The sequence below is a fragment of the Bos taurus genome, chromosome 1 (assembly GCF_002263795.3).
Source record: "Bos taurus isolate L1 Dominette 01449 registration number 42190680 breed Hereford chromosome 1, ARS-UCD2.0, whole genome shotgun sequence".
Taxonomy (NCBI): domain Eukaryota; kingdom Metazoa; phylum Chordata; class Mammalia; order Artiodactyla; family Bovidae; genus Bos; species Bos taurus.
The window spans coordinates 127,608,961-127,618,693 of record NC_037328.1 but is presented as its reverse complement, the minus strand read 5'-3'; the positions used below and the strand labels follow the sequence as shown (position 1 = coordinate 127,618,693).

Sequence of the window (9,733 nt, the reverse complement as noted above, 5' to 3'; positions counted from 1 at the left end):
TAAGAGGTGAAAGATCTAGTTCTCTTCCTGGTCCTGCCACTTCCAGGCTGTGTGATGTTGGCCAAGTCTCTTAACCTTTCTGGTTATATGTAAGAAAGCTGAGGAGATAGACTGAGAAGTTACTTGCTTAGGGTTCCATACTAAGGTCAAGTATGGATTGGCTCCGACCTGCCAACTTCATGGGATAGTTGTGAGAATCAAATGAGATGGAGTAAGTGAAAGAGTTTTGAAAATAGAAACCCCCATGCAAGTTCAGGGTGTGGATTTGCCCATACTGTGGGAGTGAGAAGAGGTGATGGCTAAGAGGTAGCCTGCTGGGGAGGTGGTTGCAGGGAGGGAGCCAGGTGAGGGCAGATCAACACAGGTTACTGAAGATATTCCTCCACCAAAGTGTTATAAATTACAAATCCTTTACTGCTGATGAAACATAAGGTTTCAATCCCCATCAAAATGGACAGGCTACTTGGAACGGTGTTACTTTATGCTCTTAGGAGATAAAAAATACCTTCACGAAAGTGAAAGATCTTACTCCAATACTGTTTTAAACTTTTAAAAAACCCTGAACCACAATAAGAAATACATTTCACAGAGTGACCGAATTCACACACATTATAAAACTGAAACAAAATTCTGATGTGTGATACACTTGGAAATTTGCTGTTTTCTTTCATTCTGTCACTTGAAACCGATGCTAGTTGTGACGCAGTAGATAATGAGTCCTGACTTTCAGTTTTAGACATATTGTACCAGAAGTTTTCATGGGAGGAGGGGAGGAAGCATAGGGCCCTGGTGCTAGGGGAGGGAGGAAACAGAGATATGACTCCCACACATGACTCAGGGAGCCTCAGACGTGAACTTTATACATTTTCCTAGGGGCTGATTCTTTTGAGGAGGAAGAAAAAATGAGCAACAATTTCAAATTCACCTCCATGAGTGAGGATGGGCCGCTGGTCCATAGAGTCCAGGCTGGATTCTCAGAGGTCCTGATTGAAATCCTGCACCATCATCGTAAAGTATGGATGGGCATGATGTAACCTCCACCACAACAAAAAGTAAAAGCTCTACATGTATTAAGCCCTTCTTATACATTAGACATTGCACCAAGCACTTCATATGAATGATGGGACATAAATTAAGCTTAGTGCTCACTGATTTTCCTTTCTTCCCACTCACTAAAAAGAGTTCTGGCTTTGCCTGTCCAGTTTCTTTTCCAGCCCCATCAGAAGGAGAACTGGACAGAAGTAGACAGACTGGAAGAATGTTGGTTAGGGCTGGAGAAAAAGCTTTGTACAGAGCTTGGGAGAAAGAAGGGGACGCTGAAGCTGCGGGGTGTAAGGGGCTTGGATACAAGGAGAAAAAGGATATTAAGAAGAATTTCAGGGGGATCTGTTGCTGTTAGAGAAATGCAAGTATTGAATATAAATTAATCTGAATTTCTTTGTGGTGACTAGGCTGGATATCTCAGACTTTAACATCATCCTGAGACTGGCCCAGGTAGGTCATGGTTTCAGTGGGGTTGCATAAGCATTATCTCTTTTAATCTTCGTTACACACACGAGATTTTTTTTCTTTTTTTTTTGGATTAGAAAAGGAGGCTGATATAGGCTAAGTAAACTTAAAGGCATGCAGCTAATAAATGTGGACAAATACTCCCAAAATTGATCTATAGGTGGAATATACAATCTCCATCAAAATCCCAGCTGGATATTTGGCAGAAATTGAGAAGATAATCCTGAAAATCATATGGACATGCCAAAGATTCAGAATAGCCAAAATCATCATGAAAAAGAACAAAGTTGTAGACTCACACTTACTAATTTCCAAACTTTTTATGAAGCTACAGTAAATAAAACAGTGTGCTGCTCGTGTAAGAACTCACATCTCGATCCATGGACTAGAATGAAGGGTCCAGGAATAAACTAATACTTACGGTCAGTTGATTTTTGACAAAACAGTCAGGAAAATTCAATGGGGGAAAGAATAGACTATTTTTTAAAATAACTTTTTAGAATTTTAGATCAGTTTTAGATGTGCAGAATTCTGGTGAGAGTAGTCTTTTCAACAAACAGTTCTGGAACAAATAGACATCCATGTGAAAAGAATGAATTTGGATCTCTACCTTACATAAAAAATAAAGTGAATCATAGATCTAGAGGGCTTCACCGGTGGCTCAGCAGTGAAGAATCTGCCCTCCAATGCAGGAGACGCAGGAGATACGGGTTCCATCCCTAGGTCCGGAAGGTCCCCTGGAGGACAGCATGGCAACCCACTCCAATATTCTTGCCTGGAGAATCCCATGGACAGAGGACCCTATCGGGCTACGGTCCACAGGGTCGCAAAGAGCTGGACACGACTGAAGCGACCAATCACATACACGTGCATGTAGACCTGAGGTAAGAACTAAAACCCTAAAACTCTTAGAAAACTCAGGTGTACATCTGTATGACCTTAGGTTAGACAATAGTTTCTCAGGTATGACATCAGAAGCACAAATGATAAAAGAGTACATAAGTTAGATTTCATCAAAGTTAAAATATTTTTCTCCTTCAAAGACCATAAAGAAAAAGAAATAACTACAGAAAGGATATGTATTTGTAGAATATATGTCTGATAAAAAATTTTGTATCCAAAATATATTAAGAATCCCTATACACAAAATATTAATAAAAAAGATGAACAATTTAATTTAAAAATGAATAAAATATTTGTATAGACAATTCTTCAAAGAAGTTATACAAATGGCCAATAAATTCACGAAAAGATTCTCAACATTATTAGTTATTAGGATGAGTCAGTCAGTTCAGTCATTCAGTCATGTCCGACTCTTTGTGACTTCACGGACTGCAGCACGCCAGGCTTCCCTGTCCATTACCAACTCCCGGAGCTTGCTCAAATTCATGTCCATCTAGTCAGTGATACCATCCAACCATCTCATCCTCTGTCGTCTCCTTCTCCTCCTGCCTTTGATCTTTCCCAGCATCAGGGTCTTTTCCAGTGAGTCAGTTCTTCAAATCAAGTGGCCAAAGTACTGGAGCTTCAGCATTAGTCCTTCCAATGACTATTCAGGACTGATTTCCTTTAGGATGGACTGGTTGGATCTCCTTGCTGTGCAAGGGACTCTCAAAAGTCTTCTCCAACACCACACTTCTAAAGCATCAATTCTTTGGCACTCAGCTTTCTTTATAGTCCAACTCTCACATCCATACATGACTACTGGAAAAACCATAGCTTTGACTAGATGGACCATTGTTGGCAAAGTAAGGTCTCTGGTTTTCAGTATGCTGTCTAGCTTGGTCATAGCTTTTCTTCCAAGGAGCAAGCATCTATTAATTTCATGGCTGCAGTCACCATCTGCAATGATTTTGGGGACCCCCAAAATAAAGTCTGTCATTGTTTCCATTGTTTCCCCATCTATTAGCCATGAAGTGATGGGACTTGATGCCATAATCTTCATTTTCTAAATGTTGGGATTTAAACCAGCTTTTTCACTCTCTTCTTCTTCGCTTTCTCCCATAAGGGTGGTGTCATCTGCATATCTGAGGTTGTTGATATTTCTCCCATCAACCTTGATTCCACCTTGTGCTTCATCCAGCCCAGCATTTCGCATGAAGTACTCTGCATATAAGTTAAATAAGCAGGTTGACAATATACAGCCTTGACGTACTCCTTTCCCAATTTGGAACCAGCCTGTTGTTCCACGTCCAGTTCTAACTGTTGCTTCTTGACCTGCATACAGATTTCTCAGGAGGCAGGTAAGGTGGTCTGGTATTCCCATCTCTTGAAGAATTTTCCACAGTTTGTGGTGATCCACACAGTCAAAGGCTTTGGCTGCTGCTGCTTCTGCTGCTGCTAAGTTGCTTCAGTCGTGTCCAACTCTGTGCGACCCCATAGACGGCAGCCCACCAGGCTCCCCTATCCCTGGGATTCTCCAGGCAAGAACACTGGAGTGGGTTGCCATTTCCTTCTCCAATGCATGAAAGTGAAAAGTGAAAGTGAACTCGCTCAGTTGTGTCCGACTCTTCACGACCCCATGGACTGCAGCCTACCAGGCTCCTCCGTCCATAGGGTTTTCCAGGCAAGAGTACTGAAGTGGGGTGCCATAGCCTTCTCCACAAAGGCTTTGGAGTAGTCAATAAAGCAGAAGTAGATGTTTTTCTGGAACTCTCTTGCTTTTTTGATGATCCAACGGATGTTGGCAATTTGATCTCTGGTTCCTCTGCCTTTTCTAAATCCAGCTTGAACATCTGGAAGTTCACAGTTCATGTACTGTTGAAGACTGGCTTTGGAGAATTTTGAGCATTACTTTGCTATCGCGTGAAATGAGTGCAATTGGGCAGTAGTTTGAACATACTTTGACAGTGCCTTTCTTTGGGATTGGAACAAAAACTGACCTTTTGCAGTCCTGTGGCCACTGCTGAGTTTTCCAAATTTGCTGGCATATTGAGTGCAACACTTTCACAGCATCATCTTTTAGGATTTGAAATAGCTCAACTAGAATTACACCACCTCCACTAGCTTTGTTTGTAATGATGTTTCCTAAGGCTCACTTGACCTCACATTCCAGGATATCTGGCTCTAGGTGAGTGATCATACCTTCATGGTTATCTGGGTCATGAAAATCTTTTTTGTGTGTAATTCTTCTGTGTATTCTTGCTACCTCTTCTTAATATCTTCTGCTTCTGTTAGGTCCATACCATTTCTGTCCTTTATTGTGTCCATCTTTGTATGAAATGTTCCCTTGGTATCTCTAATTTTCTTGAAGAGATCTCTAGTCTTTCCCATTCTATTGTTTTCCTCTATTTCTTTGCGTTGATCACTGAAGAAGGCTTTCTTATCTCTCCTTACTATTCTTTGAAACTCTGCATTCAAATGGGTATATCTTTCCTCTTCTCCTTTGCCTTTAGCTTCTCTTCTTTTCTCAGCTATTTGTAAGGCCTCCTCAGACAACCATTTTGCCTTTTTGCATTTCTTTTTCTTGGGGGTGGTCTTGATCACTGCCTCCTGTACAATGTCACGAACCTCCATCCATAGTTCTTCAGGCACTCTATCAGATCTAGTCCCTTGAATCTATTTCTCACTTGCACTGTATAATCATAAGGGATTTGATTTAGGTCATACCTGAATGGTCTAGTGGTTTTCCCTACGTTCTTCAATTTAAGTCAGAATTTGGCAATAAGGAGTTCATAATCTGAGCCCCCAGTCTTGTTTTTGCTGACTATATAGAGCTTCTCCATCTTTGGCTGCAAAGAATATAATCATTCTGATTTCAGTATTGACCATCTGGTCATGTCCATGTGTAGAATCTTCTCTTGTGTTGTTGGAAGAGAGTGCTTGCTATGGTGAGTGCATTCTCTTGGCAAAACTCTGTTATTAGGGTAATACAAATCAAAACTGAAATATGATACTACATCATACCTAGTAGGATGGCTAAAATCCAAAAAGACAGACAATAAGATTGTTGGTGTAGATGTGGAGAAGCAGAGTTCTCACACATCACTGATGGGAATGTGAAATGGTACAGCTCTTTGGAAAACAGTTTAACAGTTCCTCAAAATGTTAAACATAGAGTTATCTTATGACCCAGGAATTCTACTCTTTGGTATGCATGCGAGAGACATGAAAACATATATCCACATGAAAACTTGTACTCAGATTTCATGGCAACATTATTCATAACAGCTCAAAATGTGTTCGTAAAATGATGTATGAATAAACAAAACATAGTATAATCACAAAATGGAATATTGTTTGGGCACAAAAAGGAATGAAGTACTGACATATTCTACAATATGGGCGAACCTGAAGACCACTATGCTGAATGAAAGAAGCTAAACACAAAAGGCCATATATTGCATGATACCATTTGTACGAAATGTCCAGAAGAGGCAAATCTATAGAGACAGAAGGTTAGTGTTTGTCCAGTGCTGGGACTGGGGGCAGATGAGGAATGACTGCTACTGGGCACAAGTGTTCTTTGGGGGATGACAAAATGTTCTCCAATGAGGTTATGGGGACTTCCGTGGTGATCCAGTGGCTAAGACTCCATGCTCCCATTGCAGGGGGCCCAGGTTTGATCCCTGGTAAGGAAACTAGATCCCACATGCTGCAACTAAGAGTTTTGGATGCTGCAACTAAGACCCAGCCCAGCCAAGTAAATTAAATAGGTAAATAAATACTTCTTAAAAAATGAGGTTATGGATCACACACTTCTGTGAATAGACTAAAATCCATTGATGTGTACACTGTAAGTGGGTTAACTTTTTGACATAAAAATTATACCATAATAATTAAAAAATTGTTTTTAAAAAGGTGTTGAAATGAGAGAAATTGGAGGCAGTAAGGATAGGTAAGTCTTCTAAGCCTTTGCTTTTGTTTTTGAATTTCCAGTATATAACCACATTTATTGCACTGAAGAGGAGGGCTCTCCAGATGGGATAGAGGTTGGGGTGTCACTGTACTTACACCTCTGTGTCCCCAAATAGATGTTTGGCCCAATTCTCTGATTTAATCCTCACTGTTAGAATCAACCCCCAGAGCAAACAATGCCAGGAGCGGCATTTCTCTTGGTGCCTACTCATTGTTTCTCTGTCTTCGCTTCATCTTTCTCTTCACATTTTCTTGGTCCCACAAGGTAGACTGAAAAAATAATCAGCCTCTGTTCGTCTAATTAGAGACATAAACACCCATGTGTGTGAATCAAGCATGGCCACGGAGTCTTTGGGGAAGCAACAGGGAGGTGCCCAGAGACATTTTCTGTAGATAAGAAAAGAATCAGCAAGCCTGTGCCAAAACACGCCTGGAGCTTGCAGCGCTTTCCTCGGCCCAAGGTCAGGCTCTGTGCGGACGCTGACAGTGACTCCGGTCAGTTGTTGCTACTCCCTCCGTCCAAAGCATGTGGCTTTCTCCCTTATGAAACTCACTTCTGCTATTTCCACCTGCCTGGGGAGTCAGACCCCACAGCACAGGTGTAATTCCTCAGAGTGGCAACTGGCAGTGGTTCCAGGAACAAGGTAATGACACAACGTCCCCAACGAACAGAGGCATCGATTTCCTGAGCCCAGTAGAGGGATCCCGTGACTGAACGCCCTGTCCCACGGTGGAAAGAAGAGCCATGGAGTGGCTTTACTGAGGCCACCAGCATCTCCCTGCCCACTGCCCACTGGGCTGAAAAGTCCTGGCTTTTGTCTTCCTCTTGGAATAACGGAAAAGTACAAACCACAGAATTATGAACCATAGCGGGAGAAGGGATCTCCAAGGTCATTCTTATCCAGGGCCCGGATAGCCCCATCATCAGATGTCCTCCTCTTGCCAGCCCTCCTCCCCCTGGCCCAGCACAACCCCCAGCGGGATTCTCTCTCCATCTTAGAAGGGCAGCTGATTCCTGGCAGGGCAGTGCTCAGGGCTGTGACTGCCACTGTCAAATCTAGTTCTGGCTCCTGTCACTCCCATTTCCTCCTGGTGCTTTGAAACGATATGGTAGTTCCAACACATTCTCCAAGTCTTGGGGTCTTTGAGAATGCTCTCATGTCTTCCCTTTTCTTTTTTTTTATTTGGCTGCACTGGGTGTTAGCTGTGGCACGCAGGATCTTTAGTTGCCACATGCAAAAGTTGCGACATGTAGGATCTAGTTCCCTGACCAGGGATCGAACCTGGGCCCCCTGCATTGGGAGCACAGGGTCATAGTCCCTGGACCATCAGGGAAGGCCCTTCCCTGTCCTGTCTTCCCCAGGCTCGTGCCTTGAGCTGCACTCAGCCTCCCTCCTACACCCATGAGGCCACAGGGCTATTAAGACAAGTCTAGGACGAGGCTCCTGTTCTGTCCACTGTGATCTCAGATCCTGCAGTCACCACGTGCCATCAAACCTCCTGGCTCCTCACTGCCACTTGGACCTGACTGGACTTACCCCCCTGGCCACTCTGGGTATCCCAGCAACCCTCAGACGTGGTGTCGACCCATCAGAAGAGCCTGAGGCCTACTACTATAGACAGATCGTACCTAATTGCTCCACTATTTCCTTGTAGGATTTGGTTTCAAGCCCCATCATTACTCCCATTTCCCCTCACCTGGACAGGCTGCTCTTGGTCTATATTCCTTCATTCGCTCAGTCACTCAGTGTCATGCTTGAGAACACAGGGTTTGAGATCAGACGATCTAGATTCTGCCATTAACTAGCTGTGAGACTTCAGAGAAGTGTCTTAATCTCTCTGAGCACCTCATCTGAGGAGCTGGGGATAATAACAGTACCTGCCTCATAGTTTCGTCATGAAAACCATAAATGAAATAATCTTTGTAAAGCACTTAGCCCAGAAGTGCCAACATTCACTACAAGTACACAATATATGTTCTCTACTATTTTATTTTAAAACTATCATTCATGTATTCACCGTGCGTTTACTGCACCCTGTGGCAGTCACTGGGATATAAATCCCCCTCTTAAAGAGAGAAGACCCCTTGAATCCAGGCAGCACAAACTCACACTGGTACCCAGAGGTCAGGGTGCAGAGGTGCAGAGTCAGGGCACAAGGGCAGAGGATAGACCCTGAGCACTGTGCGCTGTCCAGGGAGGGTGACAAGAACACCTTCCACCTTTCCCGCACTCTTTTCGAACCTCTGCGATTCCCTGGGTAAGGTGGCACCACAGGGAAGTGGGAGGTGGGGGATGCCAGAGGGTGAAGTGAGAAATCCCCAGAGACACCCCCTCCGCTGCTGCTTCTTTGCCAGAGAGTGGCCTTGCCTCTGCCATGCAGGAGGGCGATGTCCCCTGAGGAGGCCTTGCTGAATCTGCCAGGGACGGTTCCGGAAGTAGGAAGGGCGGCCGGGGGTGGGGAGGCGGCAGGAATGTTCTGGCCTGCTGCTCGTACAGGCGAGTGTCCCGAGAGGAGGGCCTCTGGACATCAAAGGTTCCTTTTGTCCCCCTCCGAGTGGCAGGGCAGACGGGCCGCTGGCGATGACTCAGGCCTGGCCCTGACGTCACCCACGCCCGGCCATTGGCCTCCCTCTGCAGCCAGGAAACTGGCTGGGGAGTGGCACTCGCAGGCTGCAGCAAATCTCAAAATAAGGAGGCAACTGCCTCTCTCCTCCTCCTCTCCATCGCCCCACAGCACACCTTGGTTTTCTTTTATGCTGCTGCTTTTTTTTGGGTTTTTTTTTCTGAAGCCTCACGGAAGGTTTTACTTATATATCAACTTTCAAAATGTAGGAAGTCAGAATGGGTGACATCATCAGAAAAATATGTGGAGCTGATCTCGACCAGAAGTGAAGAACCCAGAGCAAGAAGGCGGTTAGAACTCCTGAGCCCAGGGAATTGGCAGCGTCTGGGTTTCAGAGGAGCCAGCGCCTCGGAGTAAGTGCAGGCCGCCCCCAGACCCCCTCACACCGCGCCCTTCACTGTGGGGCGCCATCTTGTTCCCTGACACCTGCGCCTGGCAGGCCCCAGCCCAGGGGGAGGGTGTGGGGGCTGCATCTGGGAGACCCTCCAAACATGGCACCGAGGGGATCTCTCTGATCCACAGGCCCAGACCAGGATGCATTTCCTCTTAAAAAAAAAAAATACACACACACAGAGTGAGGCCAAATTCTGGTGAAAAGGGCCCACATCGTGCCTTTCCCCGTCACCCCTCTTGTTCTGTTTCCTCTTCGTCCTTCCCCGCTAGTGCTCTGTTTTGGACGGCCAGCATGTTTGTTCAGAGTTCTGAAATGTTTGTTTCCTGGATCTTATACCAAATCATCAGA

General features: G+C 44.7%; 1 protein-coding gene across 14 annotated transcripts in view; it reads left to right on the top strand.

Moving 5' to 3' along the window:
• Positions 1-9,035: 9,035 nt before the first annotated feature.
• Positions 9,036-9,733, top strand: part of ZBTB38 (zinc finger and BTB domain containing 38) — a 78,938-nt gene continuing 78,240 nt past the window's right edge. For all 14 annotated transcript variants that reach the window (XR_009495437.1, XR_804518.4, XM_059888965.1 and 11 more), the window contains exon 1: positions 9,036-9,344. The gene's annotated coding sequence lies outside the window, so the exon portion shown is untranslated. The remainder of the gene's footprint in view (positions 9,345-9,733) is intronic.